The 27,932-nt window shown below is 38.7% G+C and overlaps 1 long non-coding RNA gene across 1 annotated transcript; it reads right to left on the bottom strand.

The window, feature by feature from the left end:
* Nucleotides 1-326: 326 nt before the first annotated feature.
* LOC134484921 (uncharacterized) lies at nucleotides 327-24,968 on the bottom strand. The gene is made up of 3 exons (XR_010062730.1): nucleotides 24,774-24,968; nucleotides 2,499-2,826; nucleotides 327-1,443 (listed from the first exon to the last, which is right to left on the bottom strand). It is a non-coding gene; the product is annotated as an uncharacterized LOC134484921 (long non-coding RNA).
* Between the last annotated feature and the right edge of the window lie 2,964 nt (nucleotides 24,969-27,932).

Here is a 27,932-nt window from a genome sequence, read left to right as displayed (position 1 = left end):
GTCTGCTCCACAGATAGGCAGCTGTAGGTGAGTCAGAGCTCTGAGCCTGCTGGTTTCTCCCTCTGTGGAAATCCATAAACATGTCTTCGTGTTCTATTAAAAGGTCTTTCTTTTTTTTCATTCATGTCTCAGCATCTGTCGAGTCTTTGCTACTATACCCTGCCTACGGAGAGCGTTTTAAAATCGCTTCAGCTAATATATTCAAGAAGTAGATGTTGCAGTTTGACATTATAAGCTTATGAAGCTGGAAGTCATCTTTGAACTAAAACACATTTTGCTCAACATTCATTATCGTCTGAACCATCGCAGTGACTTGGTGCTCGTTATTTTACATCCTAATTCTATTATCTTTAAGAAAAAAAGGATTCCAAAAAGTTTAACTACAATAAATGTTACTAAATGTGTATCAAAACACAATGATCATTTATGTGCTTTATTTTATTGCCGCCTTCATCTCCAAGCATTACAACAGTCCCTAATGTAACTAATGCAGTCCTTGGTTGATGATGGCTCATTTGGTTCCCCAAATTTGCATGCTCTTTGCCATCAATGTATTTGCATTCCCTTTGCCAAATAACACCGTGGGCTAAGTGGGGCCACATCTTTAAAGCAGTCACTGCTACTTTCCTTATTGTTGAGACAAGTAATTTACAGAGAGAAACTGAAGGGAGGGAGACAGTACTCTGTCTCACAGTTTGAGGGGACAAAGCCCATCATGATGACATCACTATACTACATTCCCAGTCAGGAACCAGAGACAGAGATGACTTCTGGGATTCAATCTGATGCTTTTCTTTATTTTATTCAGTCCCTGATTCTTGACTGTGGAGTGGTGCTGACTACATTTAGGGTAAATCTTCCCACATCAACTAACCCAGTTTAGAGATTTCCTCACAGACATGCCCAGATATTTATTTCTATGGTGACTGCAAATCCCGTAAGATTGACCATCATGACTGAGTATTACACATGGCATGTAAATAAAATGTATATGTAAATAAAATGTTAATACGGTGTTCTAAGTCCCATGCACACTTGTCAGTTGAGACATGCACGTAAAGTATGAAATTTGGAAGAAAACATGCTGTATCATCATGGTTATTTCAGTAAGTTTTTCTTTTCAACATAAATTCTCTTCTCTCCGATAAGGAAGTTGGATTCCTGGTTGTTGGTCAGAGACCCATGTGCACAATCCACCTGCTAAGGGTGAGCTTTAATGGTTTGTAGTGATAAAATCTGTTTCAGACTTCACAGGCTGAGAAAAGAGGCTCCCCATGAATTATCTAGCCAATCAATACAAGATTTAAACATTTCAGGCTTCGGAAGACAGTTTGCTGTTTATCTTCTTTTATACTTCAGGGAGGGCACAGTCAGTGAGGAAGCTGGAAGATAGCTTCTAAATCCAGAACTTCTTCTGCCACATTATCTGTGTGAGACAATGATCTAAAAACAAAAATAAGGCTTTGTGAGCAGGGGGCTTGATAGCAGAGGTCAGCAAACAATCACTCGCAGACCGGATTTGACCTGTTTTGTAAGTAGTTGGAGGCACAGCTATTTTTAACATCTATGCTTATCTCTGTGGCTGTCCTTTGGCAGTGGTAAAAAATAAAACAAATAAGCCCCTCAAAACAAAAACAAAACAAAACAAACAAAGACTCAACAACCCCTCACCCCACTGTACAGCCCACAAAGCTTGAAATATTATTCTCTATCTATTCAGAAAAAAACTTCAAACTCTGTTTAACACGTCTTTGCACTCACTATTTTATTTTTAATTTCAGAACAAACTTAGTGATGGGTGTGGAAACATGGTTACTGCTATGTTGCCTCTTACAGTGAAGTAGTTTGGTGGGGAGGAGAAGAGAAAATTCACTGAAAGATTTCAGAATAACAAGCACATGGTTCATTCTGTTCTGTTGTTTACAGCAATTGTCAACACTTTTTGTTTTCATTTTTGAGTGAGTGTGTGTGTGTGTGTGTGTGTGTGCATGTGTGTGTGTGAGTGCATGTGTGAGTGTGTGTGCACATGTGTGTGTCATGCATATGCAGGTGCCCGTGGAGACAAAACGTGCACTGGATCATCTGAAGCTTGAGCTGAAAGCAGATGTGAGCCTCCCAACATGGGTATGTCCTCTGCAGAAGCAATGTACGGTTTCTGAACTGCTGAGTCACCTCCCCTGCCCCATTTGCTGCTTTTTATTGTTCCAAAGAAGAAGGTAAACTCTAGGACTGTGAGTACATAACCTTGGTTTAAATTCTTTTATTAGCAATCTAATTTTAAAACAGTTTCCCAGTAAAAATAGCACAGAGAGGATTTATGTATCCTCCGACCTTTTTCTTTTTTCTTTCTGTTTTTAATCCTTTAATCTTTTTTTTACAGTACAGTCATTATCCTCCTCCTAATCTGCCCTGTGACTCTTCCTCATCCCACACTTCCTCCCTCTTCTCCAAGAGGTTGTCTCCATTCCCACCCACCCCCACCAGACCTCCCCACTCACTGGAGCCTCAGGTCCTTCCAGAGTAAGGTGCTTCTTCTTTCACTGGGGCCAGACCAGGCAGTCCTCTGCTCTATATGTTTTGGGGGTCTCATTTCAGCTGGTGTATGCTGCCTGGTTGGTGGCTCAGTGTGTGAGAGATCTCAGGGGGCCAGGTTAGTTGAGACAGCTGGTCTTCTCATGGGGTCGCCCTCCTCCTCAGTTTCTTCCAGCTTTTCCATAATTTAACCACAGGAGCCCTCAGCTCGTGTCCATTGGTTGACTGTAAGTATACACATCTGACTCTTTCAGCTGCTTGTTGGGTCTCTCAGAGGGCAGCCATGCTAGGCTCCTGTCAGTAAGCACACCATAGCATTAGTAACAGTGTCAAGCCTTAGAGTCTCACCTTGAAATGGATCCCAAATTGGGCCGGTCACTGGGCCTCCCTCAGTCTCTTCTCCATTTTTGTCCCTGCTGTTCTTTTAGACAGGAACAATTCTGGGTCAGTATTTCTCACTGTGGTATGACAACCCCATCCTTCCACTTGATGCCCTGTCTTTCTACTGGAGGTAGTCTGTACAAGTTCCCTTTCTCCACTCTAAGACATTTCATCTAAGGTCCCTCCTGTTGAGTCTTGAGAGTCTATCACCTACCAGGTCTATGGTATAATCTAGAGGGTACCCTGCCACTTACCTCCTGAAATTGCCTGTTTCCATTTTTCTGCTGGCCCTCAGGGCTTCACTCCTATCCTCCAATACCTGATCATGTCCACCTTCTCCACTGCCCCTTCCCCTCCCATCTCCTACCCAGTATCCTCCTGCTCAATGCCCCCTGGTTTTTTCTTCCTCCATAATGGGATTGAAGCATCTTTACTTAGGCCCTTTGGTTTGTTAACCTTCTTGAGTTTTGTGGATTGTATCCGGGATATTCTGTACTTTTTTGGCTAATGTCCATTTATTGGTAAGTACATATCATGCATGTCCTTTTGGGTCTGGGTTACCTCACTTAGGATGATATTTTCTACTTCAATCCATTTGCCTGCAAAACTCATGATGTCCTTGTTCTTCATTGATGAATAGTATTCCATTGTATAAATGAACCACATTTTCTGCATCTATTCTTTCATTGTGGGACATCTGGGTTGTTTCCAGCTTCTGGCTCTCTATGCCAGAATAAGGCCACTATGAACAATGAGAAACACGTACCCCTAGCACATGATGGGGCATCTTTTTGGAATATGCCCAAGAGTGGTATAGTTAGGTCTTCAAGTAGATCTATTTCCAATTTACCGAGGAACCTCCAGATTGATTTCCAGAGTGGTTGTACCAGTTTGCAATCTCACCAGCAATGGAGGAGTGTTCCTCTTTCTCCACGTCCTTGCCAACATGTGCTGTCACCAGAGTTTTTGATCTTAGCTATTCTGATTGGTGTAAGGTAGAATCTCAGGATTGTTTTGATTTGCATTTTCATGATCACTAAGGACTTTGAACATTTCTGTAAGTGCTACTCAGGCATTTGAGACTCCTCTGTTGTGAATTCTCTTTAATTCTATACCCTATTTTTTGATTGGGTGTTTTTGTTTTTGAGTTTAGCTTCTTGAGGCTTTTTTCTGTTTTTGTTTGTTTATTTGTTTGTTTGTCTTCTTGAATATTGGCCCTTTCAGGTGTGGGGTTAGTGAAGATTGTTTCCAATCTATAGGTTGCCGATTTGTCCTATTGATTATGTCCTTTGTCATACAGAAGCTTTTCAGTTTCTTGAGGTCCCATTTAACAATTCTTGATCTTAAAGCCTGAGAGGAATGGACCTCTGTTTAAGAGGTTTTTCCCATGCCAATGAATTCAAGGCTCTTTTCCACTTTCTTTTCTATGACGAAGTCAAGGAATTACTATTTGGAGATGATATGATATTATACATAAGCAGCCCCAAAAATTCTACCAGAGAACTTCTACAGCTGATAAAGAACTTCAGCAAAGTGTTGGCATGTAAAATTAACTCAAATAAATCAGTAGCCTTCCTCTATACAAATGATAAAATGTGCTGAGAAAAAAATTAAGGGAACAACACCATTCACAGTAGTCATGAATTATATCAAATATTTGGGATAACTCTAACCAAGCGAGTCATGATCTGTATGATAAGAACTTCAAGTCTCTTAAGAAACAAATTGAAGAAAGCCTCAGAAAACGGAGAGACCTCCCATGCTCACAGCTTGGTACCATTAACATCCTAAAATGGCCAATCTACAGATTTCATGCAATCTCCAACAATTCTTCAAAGACATGGTAAGAACAATTCTCAATTTCATCTGGAAAAACAAAAACAAACAAACAAACAAAAAACAGAATAGCAGAAACAGTTCTTAGCAATAAATGAACTTCTTGGGGAATCACCATCCCTGACTCAAGTTCTACTACAGAGCAATGGTGATAAAAATGCTATGGTATTGATACAGAGACAGACATGTTGACCAGTGGAACAGAATTGAAGACCCAGAAATAAAACCACACACTTATGGACAACTGATCTTTGACAAAAAAGCCAAAAATATACATCGGAAAAAAGAAATCATCTTTAATAAATAGTGCTGGTCTAACTGTCTGTCTGTCTGTAGAGAAATAAAAATAGATCCATATTTTTCACTTGCACAAAGCTCAAGTCCAAATGGATCAAGGACCTCAACCTAAAACCACATACACTGAATCTAATAGAAGAGAAGCAGCCCATGGCCCCAGCCCCATGTGTAGCAGAGGATGGCCTTGTCTGGCATCAATGGGAGAAGAAACCCTTGGTTCTGTGAAGGCTCGATGCCCCAGCATAAGGGAATTCCAGGACAAGGAGGCAGGAGTGGGTAGGTGGGGAGCACCAAAAAAAGGTTGTTTCAGAAACTTTAACGATATTATTTTTATCTGATTTAATTACAATTTTGAAAACAAAAGCATCATCAACCCTCAAAAAAAATAAATAAAGACAGAGAGAATGTGCTAAAGAGTCTCTTGACCATTTCCTGTAGTGGTCCCATCTCACACAGCTCTCGTGCAACATAAACCCAGGTATTTGTGCTTCAATGTTTTATGCCATTTATTTGCTGATGCAGATTCATGCTGCTACCACAACCAGGTCCTAGAACTGGGCTATCACCATTAAGTCTTCCCCTGTGCTTCCTTATAACAGTCATGACTGTCCCTCCTCCTCAACTCTCCTCTGTCAACTACTGATTTCCATGTCTGTAATTTTGTTATTTTGAGAATGTTACACAAATGAAACTTTTGCAGATTTTTTTATTCTCATTCTGTATAATGCCCCTGGGAGATTTCTCATTTGTACGTATAAATAGTTATTTCTTTCTCAGTGTGGAGAAATAGTCTACAGTATTAGTTTAACTATTGTTGAATATTCAAGGAATTAGTATTTAACTTATTAATGGGTATTTTGTGTTTTTTTGTTTTCAGATTTGTTGCTTTTCTGTGTTATAAAATCGGTTTTGTAATTTTGGAAAATAAATGCCAAGATTATAATTATTGAGTTCTTAGCGGTGTGTGGATAGGTAGATATGAGAGAGAGAGGGAGAGAGGGAGAGAGGGAGAGAGGGAGAGAGGGAGAGAGGGAGAGAGGGAGAGAGACAGACAGAGAGAGAGAGAGAGGGAGAGAGAGAGAGAGAGAGAGAGAGAGAGAGAGAGAGAGAGAGAGATGGCAGTCAGTCATCTGCTACATATGTGTCCAGGCCTTGGACCATCCCATGTATGTTCTTTTGGTTGCTTTGTCTTTAGGAGCTTCCAAGTGTCCAGGTTAGTTGACACTTGGCCTTCCTATGGGTTTCCCATCTTCTTTAGCCCCTTCAGTCCTTTCACTAACTCTTCCATAGGTGTCTCCAACCTCAGTCCAAAGTTTGTCTGTGGGTGTCTGCATCTTTCTCAGTCAGCTGCTGGTACAGCCCAGTAGATAGTCATGCTAGGTTCTTGTCTGCAAGCATGGAGGGGCATCAGTAACAGTGTCGGGGTTTGGTGCCCACCCATGGGATGGATTTTAAGTTGGACCAGTCACTGGTTAGTCTTTCCTTCAGTCTCTCCTGCATTTTTGTCCCTGCATTTCTTATAGACAGTAAGGATTCTGTGTCAAAAATTTTGAAGGTATGTTGGTTCCCCATTCCTCTACTAGGATCGCTGTCTAACTACTGGAGATGGCCTCTTCAGGTTCTATATCCCCACTGTTGGGGATTTCTTGCTAAATTCTTAGCAGCATTTGATATTATCACTTTCAAAAATCCAGTTGTATAGGTGTATGGTGATAACTCTCTGTGATATAGTTATTGTTTTTTTGCTTGGTGGTATAGTGACCACTCCCCTAGTATAACTCACCACATTGAACATTTTAAATAATTATTTTCATTCATATATTTACTTCATATCTTTAGCCCATTTTTATCTTTTCTGCATTATCCCTGTTTTTTCTACAATGATTACATGTTTTTCTACAATGAGTACTTTTAACCTGTTTTGAAATTATCTTTGTACCCTTAAATTTGAAAGACATTTGTATGCTATGAATACAAATGTAAATGTAGAGATTCTACACACACACACACACACACACACACACACACACACACACACACATATATATATATATATATGAAAATTAGCTCACAATGAGTTAGTTAAATGGACAAAAAAAAAGCTTAAAATGTTTGCTGGAAAAGTCACAGATCCTAAAGAAATAAAATTGATCCCACATTTGTTTTCTGGACATGAGCTGTGATGTTTATTTTTTCCTTAGGTGTCATGCAAGAGCTATACCCTAGAAGGGTAGCTTTATCAGGAAGACATTGCATTTTAAGCATAACCAGGATGATTCTGTGTCCTTCCTCTGCCATTCCTTGTGTCTGTGTCTGGTCCTTATCGTTGAGGTCTAAGGTTCCTAGACACTAAATTCCAGTTGTCCTGTAGCCGGTGGGGAAGGGAGTAGCAGTATAGTAAACCACAAGAGTAATCTCTTCAAAATGACTTTCTAGAGGGTTCACATGAAGAAAGAGGCACAACACTTGGTACTTCCACATTACCACCTGACTAATCAAGCTAACTTCATTTCAAAGCGTGTGCAGTACATGTCATATGTTAGCTGAGTACATATTGCTGTATAACAACATTAAGTTTCGACAACTGAGCAAGGGCTGAGAATAGGCAGCGAAAGCAGCTAGCAGTCTTCTACCACTCTCCTTTGAATAAAAATTTCCATTTCTTAACTCCAATTTAAGAAATGTTCTTCTTCTAAAAAGCCTTCCTCCCTTACAAAGTACTCTTTAAGATATGGTGATTGAAATAAAACTACAGCACTTTCCCCTCTGCCTGCTGAGCCCCTCCCAGATACTGTCCTACCAACCCATCCCATGTTGATAGCCTCTTTTCCTTTTTATTATTGTTACATGTTGTTATATATACATAAGTATATAAAAGCAGACTGATGAATCGGGTTTTGTTGCTTATGTGTACCTATAAATGATAGCATTTCAGAATAGCATGCTTAGGTTTTCGGTTCTTACTTAAGCTTTGTGGGATCAAGAGAAAGCATGGAGTTTTCAGAGCCTTCCTGTTATAGCAAATGTAGACTTCAAACCTCAATGGAGTACCATCTATACCCACAGAAGGGCGTAGGGAAGATACTGAGACAGAATAACATAAAATTTAAAAGGAATGAAACTCCTGTTCCCCGAAAGCTGGAGAAATTATACATTTATGTTTTTTCAACTAACTATGACTAAAGACTGTGAGGCCTTCAATACTTAAGTAATACCATTGCCCTGATTTAGTGTTACATAAATCTATTGTCATTTTTAACAGATAGTCTCCCACCTCTCTCTCTTTCTCTCTCTCTCTCTCTCCCTCTCTAAGGGAGGGAGAGACAGAGAGAAAGAGAGAGAGGGGGGAGAAAGAGAGAGAGAAAGAGAGAGAAAGAGAGAGAGAGAGACAGAGAGAGAGAGTGAGACAGAGAAAGAGAGAGACAGAGAAGAGGGCCAGTGCAGTACAGTGTGTCAGATTATTCAGAGCTGGAGTAACAAATATTCATGAGATTCCCAGATTCTGACATGGGTAGTGAGATCCAAACTCAGATCTTTATGATCAAGCAGGAAACAAGCTGAACCATTAAGTCACCTCTCCTTCCCTTAACAGATAGGACTTTCTGATATCAACCATGTTTGCTTCAAGTTTTTCACTTGGTCTTATGTTCAAGATAAACTCATTTGGTAACTTAAACAATTTTCTATTTTGGCCATACTTGTAGGTAAAGTAGTTTTGTGATGTGAGCCAGGACTGCCAATTCAGTATTAAATTTGTACTCTTTGCATGTGTTCTAAAATTTCTCACTTTTTACCAAAAGTACTATAACATCTTTTTTTTCAAATGGTGTCATTTCTTTGTAAGCCAAATATTCTAACTAATATTTTAACAGCATAGGTATAGCCTTTAAATGCACATTTTTATCTTATGGGAAACAGCATTACTTTGTCTATTAAATAGTCCTGTGCTTTCTCAGGAACATTGAACAGTGAAAAATAATGGACATGTAATGCAATGCCAATGGCAACTCTTATTTGAATTAAACTTCCAGGGTGACAACCCAGATTATGTAAATGTGGCATAATCTGAGGACTTTTAGGAGGGTGACCCCCTCTTGTGTGGATTGGAATGTCTCAGAGAGAAAAGATTTGGCACAGTCGTACAAGTACCACATGCTAACTGATTGTAAAGCCCTTCTACTTTATGTCTTTGTATGTGAACCAATGAGTTTTATTGTGGCTGATATAGAAGCACTGTTTAGAGCCTTTCTTTTTTAACAAGAGCATGGGTAGCTTACTAAAGGCTACACACTGAAGAAAATGTCTCTAATTCCCACTTAGCTATAAACCTTCACAGAGTGGTATGGCTTATTGAATTTAACCCCATGATAGAATGTTCACATCTTCTGTCTTATGCAGGTCACAGATGGGCTCAAACAACTCCTGTGTTACTTCTGTTCTTTAGGGATATTATTGGGTTCAAGGCAGAAACCATCCTCTGCCACACATGCACAAACTCACTTTTGGCATTCACAGCTTGTTGCTATGTATGATAATATTGGGGAACCTTTCCTTTCACACATTACTTTCATCCAAAGTCACTGGAGTTTGCTCTTAATGATGTGGATATTGCAGTCTTGACAAGTAAATCTGACAGGTATCCATCATTACTCTCCTGTATGGAATAATTTCTCCATCTTAAATGTCACCTGTGCTCTGCCTGTCTTCCCTCTCCCCTGGAAGCCAATACCTTTTGTACTTTTTATATTTTTATCTTTTCTAGAACATTTAGTTTTATCTTTTCTAGAATCATAGTAGGTAGTCCTTTAAGTCATACTTTCCCATCAAAATATAACTCACATATGTTTCCTCTATGCTTTTGAATCTTATTTCTTTATATTGCTAAGCAATAGTTCATTGTTTGGGTATATTACTTATTTATTTACCTGTTAATAATGTCTTGAATTGATTCCAGTTTTTTCAGTTATGAATACAGACACCTTAGTACAGATATATGTAGAATTTGTGTGAACATGTGGTTGGTAAACTTTGCAGAAATATATATCTGATGCCTATTGTGCTAACAGTATATGAAGTAGTCCAAGAAAATGTTAAACCACCCTTTAAAATAAATCTACAACTTTTAATTCCAAATAGCACCTATGAAATTAAATTTATTCATCAACTTGGCTGGACCTGGGCTCAAAAAAGGCTAATAGGCACTTTCAAATAAAACAACAATAACAACAACAAGAATAATAAAAATATTGAGAAGAAGAAAGGAAAGAAAAGAACATTTGACAAGCTGCCATTCTTTATTTATTATGCTGATTCATTTATTGAATGTTCTGTTTCCTTTCTTGGAAAGACATTCATGTGAGAGATTTGGGTAAATAGATTTTTGGTGCTGGCTGGGTAAGTAGTTAGCCAAGCATATAGGATAAACAGCAATGATTTTCTCAGAATAGTGGAAAACCCGGAAAATAGTTGATGGGCTACTTCTCACATGGAAATCAAAGCCTAAATTATTTGTGGCCAGTTTTATATTGAGGAAGGATAAAAACTGAGAAACAAGGGGAAATTCAAGGGTGCTAAGAGTATGTCTTAGTTAATTTTATATTGCTATAAAAAGATATTTAATGTTTGGCAGTGTATGAAACAAAGGCTTTTATTTAGCTCATAGTTCTTGAGGTACTAGAGGATGGTATCATCCTGGGTGTCTAATGAGGGACCATGCTGAATAAAATGAAATGGAAAAACGGATAATGGTTGGGATAGCAGTTACCTGGCAACAGGGGACGAAGGAAACCAGGGAGGAAGCAGACGTGCCATTTTATAATAACCTAATGCTTCTGGAACCAGTGTAGACATTTAAATAAAGCGTTAGTTCTTCTTTATGGCCCCACCAACGGAACCACCTCCCCGCAGCTCCATGGTGAGACCAAGCCTCTGTTTGAATTTTAGAGGTGGATGATATTCAAACAGGAGCAGGGATAAAGTTTTATATTTCATTGGGTGCAACTTTATGATTAAATCTAACTTAAATGTCCAGGTCTAAATACTCTATGACCTTTTCCAAATATAATGATATGAATCTGTTGGTGTATGAATGTGTAAATATGTGTGGCAAGGAAAACTAAAGAACAGCTAAATCTATAGACAGTGTAGAAAATAATACCAAGGGGAGTTGATTCAAGTGTATAGGATTCTTAAAATTTGGAGATTCTGAAATGGCTGTTTATTATCTAAATTTAGGGAAAGGGTCATAATTAAAGGCTTACTTAAATCTGAAGTGATACAATAACTGAGTTGACACAGATAACATGGATTAAAATCTATTACATTATAATTCGATGCATAACATATGCGAAAATTTACTAATCAACCTTGCAAAAAAAATGAATCCCAATATCTGATTAAAACTGGAAATGAAACAAGCCCGAAGACAAAGATTTAATATTTATGTAGAAATTATGAGTGATTGCTTACATCCTAGTCATTTCAAACCAATTTATCTAACAACACTTCCAAAATTACACGGTGAATGATAGGAAGCACAGAGGCTAAATAAGGGTCCTTTGTACTGATTGAAGCAGTAAAGAAATTCTTATTTTTAGAACTTAACAATGCAGAGAATTGAGCAGTTGCTAATATTAGAACTATCTGCAGTACGTCTCAGGCATCTAAGTGTCGCTGGACTTGTAAGGAGGACTGTGTTCACCAAACCAGTGAGTCTGTGGTTGAGCATCTTAACAATGGAAAGCGCAAGCTCTGTAAGTTTGAGCACTGTGGATTCGAAGTGCGATTATTGAGACCAACTGCAGCAGGCAGCAGTCGAGGTTAGGTGCCTGGTTCTTTCCTTCCCCACTGCCTTCCTATGCAACCTTTAACTATTTTATGTTCCCTTCCTCCTGGATGAACTTGACACAAAAATCTATAGCCAGCTCATTTTTTCCCCCAGAGATTCAGGAAAAAATGTGAAAAATACCTTGGAAATCACCCAATGTTAAACATACAGAAAATATATGTTATTGTGAGAGATGGCTATAAAACGGTTCTAGAAACTCTTTCCATTCATAATGTATCTTACTATTGTCAAGCCAAGGACTACAAAATAATGTTTTTAAGACCCATACATCATTTAAGACAAAAGCAATTCCATGACTCTGTTTTGGTTCAAACATAAGTCAACTAAAATTTGTAATTTTACAAATTTTGCCTTTTTTGCTTAAAAATGTGTTTTTGCTAATTATATCTATCTATCTATCTATCTATCTATCCATCTATCATCTATCTATCTATCTATCTATCTATCTATCTATCTATCACTGAAAATACTTTTATTTATTGTTCTTGTTGAAGCATTGGCAATGGATATACCACCATGTCTACTATCTGGGATGTTTGATTTTGTTAAATAAATTAAGCAAGCCATCATCTTTTGGGCTTCAAAGCCTACTTGAAATCTTAAGTCCAGTTATGTAGAAAAATACAGGTCAGGATGCAAGACCTTCAAACAACTTTGAACAGCACTTTTCTGTCTGGAAATTATTAAACCACAATAGAAGTCAGCCAGGGACTGTGTCGATCTCCCTTTTTTGTCATTTCTGCAAACTCCTAGTGGGAAGGCAGAGTTTAGGAAGAGTTTTAATTTAAAATAGATTTCACAGTCATTTAACTAAAATCTTTATTACTCAGAGATATATACTTACCACTAGGGTCAACAGGCCAGAAATGGCACCTGATGAGTGTATACTTCAGTGTGGATGTTTCTTTCACTTACTATTTTTTTTAATTAGGTGTTTTATTTATTCACATTTGAATTACCCAGGATGATATTTTCTCTCCTTTTTGTCATTTATAAACACTCATTTATTGAGACATCATATACATTCAGAAGTGCAAACAATACCTAGGTGAAATACTTAGTAAATTGCTAGAAGTGGTAGAGTATATTTACACAGTATACCCATAGCCCTCACAGGCCTCTAGTCACTCTTCCTGCAAATCATGTCAAATCAGTGTCCTGAGGACTAACACCATAAATATGTTTTGTCTAGTTTTGAACTTTATTTCATCTTTTCTATGTGTCTTTGAACTTCATAGAAATTAGCTTTGTGATTTATACTCTTATTTTTTAATGGTTATTTACTTACATTTCAAATGTTATCCCCTTTCCCAACTTCCCCTCTGGAATCCCCCTATACCTTCCCCTTCCCCTGTCTCTATGAAAGTGTTCTCTTACCCACCCATCCACCCACTCCCTCCCATCTTCCTGCCCTGGCATTCCCTACACGGAGGCATTGAGCCTTCACAGGGCCAAGAGGAATCCTGATAAAAAAACCTGTATGGTATTGGTACAGAGACAGGCAGGTAGATCAATGGAATAGAATTGAAGACCCAGAAATGAACCCACACTCCTATGGTCACTTGATCTTTAACAAAGGAGCTAAACCTATCCAATGGAAAAAATATAGCATTTTCAACAAATGGTGCTGGTTCAACTGGAGGTCAGAATGTAGAAGAATGCAAAATGATCCATTTTTATCAGCTTGCACACAGGTCAAGTCCAAGTAGATCAAGGACCTCCACATAATACCAGATACACTGAAACTAATAGAAAAGAAGGTGGGGGAGAGCCTTGAACACATAGGTACAGGGGAAATTTTCCTGAATAGAACACCAATGGCTTATGATTTAAGATTAAGAATTGACAAATGGGACCTCATAAAATTGCAAAGCTTCTGTAAGTCAAAGGGCATTGCCAATAGGAGAAAACGGCAACCAACAGATTGGGAAAAGATCTTTACAACTCCTACATCTGATAGAGGACTAATACCCAATATATATAAAGAACTCAAGAAGTTAGACTCCAGAGAATCAAATAATCCTATTACAAAATGGGGTACAGATTTAAGGAATTCTCAGCTGAAGAATACCAAATGTCTAAGAAGCACCTAAAGAAATGTTCAACATTCTTAGTCTTCGGGGAATTGAAAATCAAAACCCTGAGATTACACCTCACACCAGTCAGAATGGCTAAGACCAAACACTCAGGTGACAACAGATGCTAGCAAGGATGTGGAGAAAGAGGAACACTCCTCCTTTGTTGGTGGGATTGCAAGCTGGTACAACCACTCTGGAAATTAGTCTGGCAGTCCCGCAGAAAATTGGCCATAGTACTACCTGAGGACCCAGCTATACCATTCCTGGGCATATACCCAAAAGATGCTCTAGCATATAACAGGGACACATGCTCTTTATGTTCATAGTATTCTTATTTATAATAGCCAGAAGCTAGAAAGAAACCAGATGTCTTTTGATGGAGGAATAGATAGAGAAAATGTGGTACATCTACACAGTTGTCTTAGTATCTCATTCCTGTTAAGTTATCATCCAGGGCAGGGAGTAATGGGTAGTGTCAGCCCCACACAAACAGAACCAAATAGTCTATCTCATGGTGACCTTTACTGATTATCTTGAAGGGCATTAATTATGGTTATGCCTTGATGGGTGAGACATTTTACACTTATTGGATCTTTTTAAATTATAAATAACTATTGGTATTATAACACATAGTTTCTTAATGAACAGACACAAAAATTAGAAGACTATAACCAATCAAGGGAGGGGTAGATTTTTTAAAAATTCTATTCAAATTTTTATTGTAGCATTATTTTTTATTTTTAACTACATTGTGTGTGTGTGTGTGTGTGTGTGTGTATAGACAGAATAAATTTTACTTTTTTGTTCATTATTTTTTCTTACTCTTCCTAAACTCCATCCTCACATTTCAATGTTTCTTCAAGGGTGTTGTGAAGTATAGAGGGAAAACTACTACAATGTCTGGTTCTCTTCATTTGTCACTGCCTCAGGCCTTTATATTCATTAAAGAGCACAAGGTTCTAGAAAGTGTCTAAAAACACAGGATAATAGTAGAGAAGAGAGCATCCACAGACCAAGAAGAAACTCCCATCTGGAGAATTATAACATTTCACTTGACAACCAGCCACAGATATCTCTTTATAAGTAATTATAAAAAATTCTTAATTTTCTAAATAATTTTATGGATGGCAGTTCTTTTTTGAAATGTCTCAAATACACACACCTTGGAAAACTATTGAAATGTTTTCAACAAGTTATCTGGGTCCCCTCAGCATTGGAGGTGCTGAGAGACTGGCATCTATGGTAAAGAGACATTCTTGGAACGTCATAGCAAGGTCATTCAGGCTCATTTCTGTCTCTACTACCAACTGACCTTGGGCAAGCAGAGTTTCTTGGAGTATGCAATGTCCTCCTTATGTAATATACAACCAGTAACAGCAACAAAGAAAAACAAGTCAAATTGCTGAGGACTTCCTGGGTCATTTGTCAGATGTTGATTGTAGATATGGAAGAGACACGAAACATCATCTCTGCCTCCAGACAATATAGAAGTATAAACAGGGAAATAATTATAAAACCCATGACATCTGCTCATAATGATCGCAATTGTTCCTTCAACAACTAATGTGAAAACTTAACTGTCCTCTATAGCAGTATTAAAGGACCAACTCTGTAAAGGGCAACAAGGCCATGAATGCTCCATGCCTATTGAGACTGTATCTGTCTCCTTTCCTCTAACCCCTCTGCTATAACAAGAGACTGCCCCTAGATCCTAGCACCTTGCTATTTGGTCTCCAAAACTTTGGGCCAATAAATTTCCTTTTTATAAATCACCCAGTCGCAGTTACTCTGTTGTATTAGAACAAATTGGAGCAAGATTGTAGTCTCTATTTTAAATGCTTTTACATAAAATATTTAATATTATGTGGCAGCAATGTTATCAGTGATCTAAGTTATAAAAAAATGTACTGTCAAGGGGCAAAAAAGAACTACTTTTTATAAATCATAAAAAAAGTATTTTCCTGGAATGTAACTGATTAGTACTATGAGAGCTCATGTAAAACAACTGATTTTTTTCTTTATGATGTAATGCAGACCAAATTTATGCTCAGGGAACCATCAAACGAAGATAGCCACAAAGTGAATAAATGTATCATGTGTTATCTGATGATAAATGTCTCAAGTGAGGGGATATAATCAGAAGGATAAAATGATAATTTCACAGATTTCATCTCACTTAATCCTATAATTTAGAATGCTTATACTTTGAAAAAAAATCACCCAATGATTTTTGTCCAGCTGAGCTTATGAGAACTAACGTGATTTAATTGCAACCCAGATATTAAAGAATTGGTTCTTTGAGTTGTGGATCAGTGTTGTGATTTCTGACTATGAGAGGCTCAACCGTGGGCAGAGGGTGAGGATCTGAAGGAGCCTTGAACATGCTGACAGGAGTTTTGTGTTAGAACACCCCACTCAATGAGGTTTTCCCTTGTTTCTTCTCCTTTTCTATTCATGCAGGTTGTTGAGAATTGGCCAAACACCTACAGCTTCCTTGGGAACTCTTATCCTGTTAAGATGCTGCCATCCTCTCTGGGCGGTGTTCTTTCAGAACAAGCATAGAAACGACTGAAAGAGTTTCAGAAGACTCACTCTTTTGGAAGGTTTGTAAATACATTGTTGGAAAGGTTGAAGTCCACGAGCTTGATGACTTTACATGAATCTGAAAATACATTTAAAAAGGAATGGTCCTGTCAGCCACGGGAGCTGCAGATGAGTTGAAATCCATTCAATTTCTTTTTCTATTCAAAATGGGTCTCTAGTGGTTTTGCACTGTAGCTAAAAGCTTTTAAACTTAGGATAAAGCCCTCTGAGTGGCAAGGTAAAATGCATATGCATTTTATTCTGATTGCAAGTCTTCAAGGAAGACTTTCCATGTGGGAAAAGAAGCTCAGAAAAACAAAAACAAACAAACAGACAAACAAACAGAAAATCCCAGAGAAAGTGTGGGATACACGTAGCAAAACCTGCATCTTACTCAGTGAATATTCTCTGAGGTGAACATGCAGAGGAATTTATATTACCTCTTATTTTCCTACAATACATCTACCTCTTATTAATCTGCAATAGCCTCTTATTTTCAGTATCTAAAGAGATTTGATGACTAATATTAGCTTGAATGTTCTTTTCTGCAGATATGTGGAATTACAAGAGATCTAGATGTATGGAATTACAAGAGATCTAGAGAACAGGGTATTTTAAATATTTCTGCCTATTGCTCTCAATTTTCAAGGCGGTGTATAAGCTGGTGATGTTTTTTGTTGTTATTCATTCGTTTGTTTGTTTGTTTGTTTGTTTGTTTAATACAAAGAGAAGATGGGCAGGCTTCGATCAAAGCTACGGCCCTGTGTCATTAGAGGAGCAGAACTGGAGTGGGAGGGGTGGAGGAGAGGCGATAGCTGCTGGGAGCAAGTTCACACAGCATCTTGTACACATTGCATGTCTTGTTCTATTTAATAATTGCAACATCCTTAGAAACGTTAGTGTTTTAATTCCTGTTTCATGAACAGGAAGGCTAAGGCTTAAACAATGTAAGAACCTCTCTAAAAGGCCATGTTCCAAAATCATAGCTGTGGAAGCATTTCCAGGTCGAGCCTTGAAGCCCATGTGCTCCATGCTGTGTCCCTGCATTTCCCTTAACCAGAGGCTCAGAAAAATGAAAATGCTCACTCTCCCTGCTGTGCTCACACAGGATGACCCTGTAATGATTCTGATGAATGGAAAGTATGCCTGATTTAGGCTCAAAAGAGCTTGGTCCAGGAGCCAAACCTTCATCACTGTCTCACCATGAGGCCCTGGCAGGTAACCTACCCTGATGCATCCCTGAGAGATGAAGCACAGGAACCTTCCCTCATGCACCAAGTAGTGAAGCTTGTTGCTAGGCTTAAGCCAGAGCGTTTGCATTTATCTACCTGAATTTGACTCAGGATCAGGAGGGACGTGCTCTGTGAACTACTCACTGCTGCATGAGGATAGAAGTTTTTGTTCAAACTAAAATCCCCATCATGGTATTAGAAGCTGCTTAAGTCATTTATTTAAAATAAAATGCTGAATGTCACTAGGGAGCATACTGAGTGAACTAATGACGTTAACGGCTGAGCAAAGCTCATTGCTGTATTAGCTTTCTGGATACCTAAATAAAGTTAAAGGAGAAGTATCGGGCCTAGCCTATGTTTTAGTTACTCCTTTAGATTATTTTTTCATTAAGAAAAACAAATTATCATTGAGAGTACAAATGAAGATGCCGAGAACATAAATTATTATAAAATATCCTACCAATGTAGGGTTACTGGTTTATATATTTCATAAATTCTCTCTGTCTCTCGCTGCTTCTCTCTATCTGTTTATGTCTCTCTGTCTCTCTGTCCCTCTCTTTCTGTCTCTCTGTCTCTCTCTCTATCTCTCTCTGTCTCTGTGTGAGTGTATATGTGTGTGGTGTGTGGTGTGTGGTGTGTGTGTGTGTGTGTGTGTGGTGTGTGTGTGGTGTGTGGTGTGTGTGTGTGGTGTGTGTGTGTGTGTGTGTGTGTGTGTGTGTGGTGTGTGTATGTGTGTACTTCATGACTCTTGAAGGCTCACTTGCTTTCATGGCGGGATGTACAATAGACGACAAGAGTCTTTACATAGAGTTTTAGATTGTACTAATTTTCCTTCATGTTAGGCTGAGATTTCCATGTCATTATTAATTTGTTAGATACTCTCTAATAGCTACATAGCTATAATTTTAACTTTGCATTACTTCCAAGTTTCTTTACCATGAAATAGTATTTTTAGAGAACATTACTTAATGGCCATGTTTTCCTGAGGTTCCTATTTCTCTGGTGTGTGTTTCTGGTGGTGTTCTCAGAGTGCTTCGAGGGATAGAAGTTTGCTGAAGGCTCCTAATGCACTCAACTTAGTTCAATCAGTTCATAGCTTCATCATCAGCTTTTCATTTTTTTCTTTTTATTAGTGGGTAATGATGTTTCTTACATTTGTGAGGTCCAAAAGATCAAAAGACGTAATTCATAATTGCATGCATATAAATTGATACAAAGAAACAAAGTAATATAATCATTATGCAAAAATAAATGGAACATTTAAGAAGTTTGCCTGAAGAGTAATCAGACCTCTTAATTAACCATATAAGTTTCAAACTGTGTTAAATTATCATAAAATATATATATATAATGTATATACATATACATGTATATAATTGATAGGTAGACAAAAGATGATAGATGATAGGAGAGTACAATATATAATTCCCAAATTTTTAATGGATATTGATAAAAAGTTTATACTCATTATTATAAACATATGCAATTGTTGCTAAAATGTTATGATTTTGAGAGACCATGGAGAAAGAGAAACACTCCTCCATTGCTGGTGGGTACAACCACTCTGGAAATCAATTTGGAAGTTCCTCCGAAAATTGGAAATAGACCTACCTAAAGACCCAGAAATACCACTCTTGGGAATATACCTAAAAGATGCCACCACCCTGCCGTTGCACAGGGGTACATGTTCCACTATGTCCATAGCGGCCTTATTTGTGATAGCCAGAATCTAGAAGCTGCTCAGATGCCCCACAACAGAAGAATGGATACAGAAAATGTGGTTCATTTATACAACGGAGTGCTACTCAGTTATTAAGAACAAGGACATCCTGAGTTCGTGTGCAAATGGATGGAACTAGAAAATATCATCATGAGTGAGGTAACTCAGACCCAAAAGGACATGCATGGTATGTATTCACTAATAAGTGGATGTACAGAGTACCCCAGATAAAATCCACAGAAGGGTTAACAAGCCAAAGGGCCTAGTGTGGATGTTTCAATCCCACTAGGGAGGGAGAAGAAACCTGAGGGCAAAGGGAGGGAGGGAACTGGGTAGGAGAAGGGAGGGGAGGGGGAGGGGTACAGGGGGACATGATCAGGTATTTGGCCAGCACAATGAATGGAAACAGGCAACCTCAGGAGGTGGAGGGACATCTAAAATATATCAGAGATTTGGGAGATGAGAGATTCTCATGACTTAAAGGGAGGGACCTTAGATGAAATACCCAACAGTGGAAAGAGGGAACTTAGAGAGTCCATCTCCAGTAAAAAGACATGATGTCAAGTGGAGGGATGGGGTTGCCACCCCATTGTCAAAAGCTCTCTGACCAAGAGCTGTTCCTGTCTAAAAGAACTACAGGGACAAAAATGGAGAAGAGACTGAGGGTAAGGAGGTCTAGTGACAGGCCCATATTGGGATCCAACTCAAGGGGAAGCCCCAAGGCCTGACACTATTACTGTTGCCAAGATATGGACAGGAGTCTAGCACGGCTGACCTCTGAGAGACCCAAGAAGCAGCTGACTGAGACAGGAGCCAATAATTAACACCCAACCAGTGCACTGAAGTCAGGGATCCCTGTGCTTGAATTAGGAAAAGGCTGGAAAAAGTTGTGGAGGAGTGTGATCCCATAGGAAGACCAACAGTCTCAACAAACCTAGGCTCCCGAGATCTCTCAGACGCTGAACTACCAACAAGGCAGCATACACCAGCTGGTATGATGCACTCGACACACACGGCAGAGGAATGCCTTCTCTGGCCTCAGTCAGAGAAGAAGCACCTAACCCTGAAGAGACTTGAGGCTCCAGAGAGTGGGGAGATCTGGAAGGGGATGTGTGTGGTAGGGGTTGGGTGGGGACAACAATCAGCGTTTTTTTAAACCATCACTTTTACTTTCTTATAAAAATCCATGCTGACTAGCCTAGTAAGAGCACCAGTGGAAGGGGAAGCCCTTGGTCCTGCCAAGACTGAACCCCCAGTGAACGTGATTGTTGAGGGGAGGGCGGTAATGGGGGGAGGATGGGCAGGGGAAGCCCATATAGTAGGGGAGGGGGAGGGACTAGGGGGATGTTGGCCCAGAAACCGGGAAAAGGAATAACAATTGAAATGTAAATAAGAAATACCCAAGTTAATAAAGATGGAAAAAAGAATACAAAAAAAAAATCCATGCTGACCTTTTTGTTATGAGTTCTGTTTTGGGGTTTAAACAGATACAAAATTATTTTTCAGTAATTAGTGAAGATCACACAGGATAGGAGTAAACATTTAAAACCTGATCATTATTCAGTGAAATTTTACTGATAGGTGATGTTTAGTTAACAGCATTACCTTACCAATATAAATTTCTGCCACTTAACAGTAATAACTAACAAAAGCTGTACTGTATTGGAAAATAGCAATTTTCTATATTAAACACCGTGTAAATTATTTACACTAACTGAATGAAAATATAGTAAACTTGGAGAATGAAAATTTGATGTTTTATTTGGTTTATAATTCTAAAACTTCCAGTGGTAAAAGGCATTTCCATGATGTACTGAGTCTTTCGTTCATTCTTTGCAGTAGCCATGGTTTCAATGCAGCTTTCGGCATGTCATATATGTTTGGCCTAAAAACTAATAACTTAAATATTTTATGTTTTTGTTACTTTATGCAAAAATTTAAAGTCATATTACTGTACCCATCTCATGAAAGTATAAAATTAATTTATGTATGAACTCATATAAATAGAATGCTTGGCATATGGTCATTCATAATGAACTTGATTTCATACATTAATTAATTTGTTCACTATATGTTTGTTGATGTCTTTGCATAATTCATTAATTTCCAAGTCTTTATTAGCCAATCAGCAACTACACTGGTTTTTGGGATCCAAATACAGTGTTCCAAGGCTTTGTTAGATTCGACATTTAATCACAAAAGCAACTTCCAAGGCTTTCAATTAGAAAGGACAGAGAGCCAGACATGTCACTGCAAAGCCAAAACGCAATGTTAGTTCGTGTAGGAACTTTCCCAGAACTATGGTCTTAGATGGACAAAGTCTCTGTTCTTGTTTCAGCAGGGGTTGCTGCCTCCCTGCTGGATTCCAAGGTCTGAGAGGTACTGAGATCTGGGGGTTAGTAGAACACTATGGCCTTCATCATTGTTTTTGTACTGTGCTTTTGAGACTCACTATGTATACCATACAAAAATCCACCCACTTCTACCACTAGGTCTAGGATGACAGGTCCGAGCCACCAGGTGAAATACCCATAGCCATCTTATGAGAAACTGCATCATTTCAGGTCATTTAGCCTCTCCGATCAACAATTATTTCACATGAAATATTTTTAGGGTGTTCTGTGAAGACAGTCATTGGCCCTAGATGCCAAGATTTTGGTTTAGGAAGAGCCCTGTAGAGAGATCAAGTGAGTTTAATAAAGCATTACTTTCTCACACGGGTTAATTTTAAAATGTTAATAAGCTATCAACCTTACAGTTCACTGCTCTGAATTTATTTGTGATAATTGAGAATCTAGATAAGAGTCAAGCTGCATAAAAACATGAATATTCTTCTGATCTTCATGTTTGCCCAACCCGGGCATGCCTACTTCATTTATATACTAGCTGATTTAATGAGAAGAGCCTAAGACAGAAGAAGCAAACTGATATATATATATATATATATATATATATATATATATATATGTATAATATATACATATATATGTATAATATATACATATACACACACAGTGAATCCCCCGTTTTATTGAGATCAAAGGGAACACTGTACCCCCAATCAGCTTTGTTCTTTTAACAGACTGAAGAGAATGATGCTTATTCCCAGTTTTGAGCTAATCCAAGTTGAACTACAAGCCTTATGGCTTCAGCCTGTCTGTCCACCCCTTGAGAGCAGGATCAAACATGTCATCATATTATGCAACTCCCATATAGAGTGGTTGCTGGGCAACCAGGCTTTGATTTGTGAGAAATATCAGTTCTTTGAATCATGTCGCATTTAAAGACCATTTTTGCTAGCATATTTATAGTTCAAAATTTGGATTGCTTACAATCTAATGTCTGTGTTATTCAGCAGAAAAAAAAAAGTATTTCCAGGCTTAATAAGATTTCCATTTTTTCATTTGTTCATGATCACCAGCAAAACAACCAATGAGTTGCCTGCCAAGGGTGTTTTGCCATTGATCTTATAACCGCAGTTGATGTTAGAAACTCATTGTGTCCAGGAGCTGACAGTTCTCTGGCTATAACTCTCTGGACATTCATTCCAGGGTTTCTGCAAAACGTTTTTGGGGTGCTGGTGGTCTAAACATTGGTGTAATGAAGTGCTGGAAAAATCAAAAATCCAATGATAAATATAATGTAAGCAGTGTCTTCTTTCAATTGGCTACCCAGTTTCCAAGTCTGCACGCCTCACATGGTTCCAAGGTCTTAGAATCAACTGTAAATACATTAAATCCCCTGTTCTCAATTGGCTTGTTATCAAGTAGGACAGACATGTCATGCAGGGAAGCAAATACTGAACAAGAACAATAGGGAAGCTTAGTTATGTGTAGGATGTCAGAAGAATTGTTCCAGGGTAGGGACAAATGATTTGTGGGAGGAAATATCGGTTAACCAGAAAAAGAGAGAGTAGGAAAAAGAATAAAGGGGCAAGGTAAACAGATTGAAAAGGAATCTATAACAGGATCAAAGAACTACAAGTGGTGAAATAAAAACAGAAAATGATTGGAGGATGTAAAAAGTTTAGATTGAGTCTGTCTATATTGGGAGACAAGGTATGAAGCTACTTTATTAAATTACACTGATTGACCTTAGCTTTTTATTCCATACAATAGAAAATGATTTTCTTTTCCATTTTGACTGCTCTAAAAACCTTAAACATTATATTCCATACAGGATATAATATCATGTCATATGATTCAGAGTGTTCACTCCTAGTTTTCATATTTGAGATACAAAAATTAGGCTTAACATCTCTGTGTCTCACCAAATAACTACATAAATACTTTATTTGTATTTAAAATTAGATACTACTCCAATTGTCTGGTGAATACACTGGATATTGTATTAATTGTTTTTCTCATTGCTATAAAGCAAATACTGAAAAGAAATAGTTTAATAGAGGAGGGTTTGTTTCCCTGACAGTTTAAGAGTCCACCATGTCAGGGCAGGGGTGTTTGCACAATAACCAGAGAACTAATCATCTGCAGGTAGGAATCAGGGAGGTGTTAGGAAAGGTGTTGAGCTGTCGGATTTCAAAGCCTGTCCACCGTGACTCACTTGCTCCAGTGTAACCCATTCTTAAGCTCTGCTTCCTGTTGGAGACCCACACTCCGATTTTTCAACCTATGAGGTCCATTCAAGCCACAGCAAGTATATGCTTGTTCTCAACACTTTCCTTTCATCTCATTTCAATTAGCCAAAGAGTCCCCAGCTCCGAAAAAAAAAAAAGAAAAAAAAAAAAAAAAGAACCAATTAGCCAAAGAAAGCTAGTTTGTTTTCAGCGAAACAAAACTACTGATGATGTTCGAGCTAAGCAATGACCATTTAGACCAATGGTTCTTAACCTATGGATCAAAACCCCTGTTGGGAATCAAACAACCCTTTCACAGGTGTCACATATCAGATACTTACCTCACCATTCATGACAATGGCAAAAGGACAGATATGACGTCTCAGTGAAATAATTTTACGGTTGGGGTCTTCCCAACATGAGGAGCTGTATTGTTTGAATTAAAGGGTCACAGCTTTAGGAAGGCTGAGGACCACTGCTTTAGACTATTTTTCTGCTCTAAAGCGAGTGGAAATTCACTAGGTCCTTTAACAAGCCTCACTTTTTTGACTTAGGAGGAAACACTAGGTATTCTAATGAGTACAGCCTCAGTGCAAGGCAGAAAAGCCATGCTTATTCAGAATCGAGCTACACACACTGATCACCCGCCCAGAGCTACTTGTGCAGTGCGAGCATGCGGAGGAACATTTACCTGCCTTCTTTTCCAGTGTTCAATCCACGAGTTCAGGTGAAATTCTCTAGTTTTGGAGCAGCCCATTAACTAGGGCAATTCTTTCGCCTTCATTTGGCACCAAAGCCTCCTCCCGTACCCTAGAGTTAAAGAGCAAAAGCCGACGCGGAGGGGGAAGCAGATGCTATTAAGTGACTCATTCAGGATAGCGCAGTTTAGGATTAGAGCCAGAAATAGAGCAAACTCACCAGGAATGCTGCCTGGATGAGAGTTATTTGACTAGTATTCGGTGCCATGCAGGCTGGTGTGTTAGCTGCAAAATCCCACAGAATATGACGAACATTTCTGTTTCCCTCGAAGCAGACGGTGGTCTCAAAAACTTAAATTCCCACAATGACAGTGAGTCCTACAAATGCATGATTTGGAATTCGTTAGGTTCTGTTTATTTTCCCGGTTATTATATCTTAATTTCCACCATGTAATACCTAGGAAGTAGAGCCATTCTTAATTTTGAGAGAATGGATGGCCGCATACATTGGCTAAGCAACTGTGTAACATCACAAAGCTACTGAATAGATATTAGAGACTGGCTTGTGGAGACGCTCCCATCTTCTTTGTAACTTGTCCTTTATTGCTTGTCACACGGGTCCTAGGTGTGGCTCACATGGAATGAACAGCCAGGATCTATTGAACCGGAAGAGGGCATGGGTGAAATGATTAAGTAGTGTCATTTCCCTAGCTTCCTTCCTGCAGCCTGTCCAGAACCAACATGATCTAATGCTTCCCATGGGAGCACACGAAGGAGTCTTAGTCAATATTCTGATGACCAAGTTCACGGTCACTTTGCCTACTTTGGAGACGCCTACAGAAATGTTTCCATACTAGGTACACAAGTCTGTCCTTTTGTATCACATTGCTCCCCCCGTCTGACTCTTTTGATCCTTTGCTTTTCCCTCTCTGAGGTCATGTTTTATACCCCTTAATCAGTTTCTCTCTTAGACTCTGGAGCTTGAAAAGTAGATGACCCTAGGCTTCAACCTAATCTGTTTTATTCTATGAAACTTTGACCATGATGTTCATTTCATTTTAATTAATTTACTTAATAAACTCTTACAATTTGTGCTTCATAAAGTACAAACACCAAAATAAACACTCCTAAAAAATCACTCTTATGGGCTGCTTTGTCTGTTTACAAATATCTGGGAGGATTATATGCAGTTAAAATCTAACATAAAGCTACTTCCGATAAGTTGCTTTTGAAATCTCTCTGTATTCTGATTCAAACGATTAACTAAAAGTAATATTTCATAGTCTGAGATGGTGCCTCAGTTGGAAAAGTGCACAAGCTTAAAGGGCTGACTTTGAATTCCCAGTGCTGATGAGATGTGTAGAAATAGAGGAAAGTGCCTAAAGTTGATCTCTGGTTTCCACATGCATGTGTACACTTACACATAGCAACCAAACTGTATACATACAACACATGTGCACACACACACACACACACACACAGAGAGAGAGAGAGAGAGAGAGAGAGAGAGAGAGAGAGAGAGAGGGATTTGCCCTGGAGTTATCTGTATTTTGATGCTAATTCCACTGCCCCAAGGACGACTGCTTAGTCACATACTCCGGACTCAGGTGACTTCGACAGAACCCTGTCCCCATTTAATTTGTAAAATACAGGGGAAGGTAGGAACAGGATAGAAGGAGGCCTGTCATTGGATGAGAAGGAAGGATGGGCGGGAGAAGAGTTTGAAAGAAGAGGAGGAGATGGGAACAGAAGAGGAGAGACAGAGAGAGTAGCTGGGGGACAACATGGAAGGTAAGATTCCATGTAAAGATTCCGTTCTGTGTATTTACAGGTTGTTATTAATGTTCTTAAGGGATGGATGGCACTGGCCTTTGTATGTTTAGGTGGGCAATTATGTCTTATCAATTGGGTCAAAGGTTATTGTGTTGTGTGTTCTTTCATGTGTAGATTTAAGTGTAATGGAGTGTGGGGCAGCTGGTCTGGGCCACCATGGAGTTGGGATGTGTGTTTCTGGCATGGAAACCTGCCTTGGGAACTAGATAGGTAGAGAGATTGCTGAGGGCTCAGAGAGAGGCCTTTGGCAGTGTGATATGGGATGGAGCAAAGCAGGTGAGAGGTTTTGCTGACTGAGATTAAGGTATTTAGCAGATATCTTGGGGCACTGCAGTGTAGACCTAGTGGGGACAAAAGAAACCTTTTTATTTTTTATATTTTTACAACAACAGATAGATATATAGATTAATAGATGATAGATAGATAGATAGATAGATAGATAGATAGATAGACAGATAGACAGACAGAGATAGGTGTAAGGGGAGGTTCCTTCATTAATGTAAAACAACCTGGAACAGATGGGTTTATTTGCCTCCCAAATATGTGGCAGATTTCACTTGGTTACAGAATATCAGAATATGCTTTCTTTTATAAACCAAATGATTCAGAATTTTAAAACACAGCTGCCTCTACAGGTTTTGAACATGATTTCATATCTAAAATACTCTGTTTTGGAATCACGAGGAAAGAATAAACTATATAAGTTGTATAATACGTTGGCACACAGTAGGCATTTGGCAAAGAACTGTAGCAGTTAATTCCAAATAACTTCCTTTAGTTTCCTATGTCTATGCTCCACACAGAATGACTTTAATTCACTCACGGCGATTGGTATGTTAGAAAGTTCCTGTCTTTGTTCATCTCTAAAGCCTAAATATTATTCCCAAGCCTGACTGGTTACCTGCACACTTCTTAAAGAGTGATTTAGGCACAGAAAATGATAAGGGAGCTACCTGTTTAATTAGACTTCTACACTCTGCTTTAGGACATCTCTCCAAAGAGTCGGGGCTTGCATTAAACACCACTCTGTACATTGAAACAGAAAGTTAAGCCCACCCGAAAGAGGAGACACACAGCCGCATCCAGTTGACCCGTGGGAATCTTGGAGCCTCTGAGGGTATGAAAGGGTGATGGAAATGTAAGACTGTCCTGTCTCCTGGAATAACTGCAGTGTCAGTGCAGGATGTATTGTTAGTTATAGAAGGAACTTCATTGTTGCTGCTCAGAAAGTGAAACATCGAGGGAGCTGCCATAGGAAGTGTCACAGCTGTCTGTGACAAATGGTGATTAAAAATAGCCCATCTCTTTTTGGAAAATCA

Source organism: Rattus norvegicus, chromosome 1 (assembly GCF_036323735.1).
Source record: "Rattus norvegicus strain BN/NHsdMcwi chromosome 1, GRCr8, whole genome shotgun sequence".
In the NCBI taxonomy this organism is placed as follows: domain Eukaryota; kingdom Metazoa; phylum Chordata; class Mammalia; order Rodentia; family Muridae; genus Rattus; species Rattus norvegicus.
Note: the sequence above shows the minus strand (reverse complement) of the source record. Positions and strands in the feature narration are given on the sequence as shown.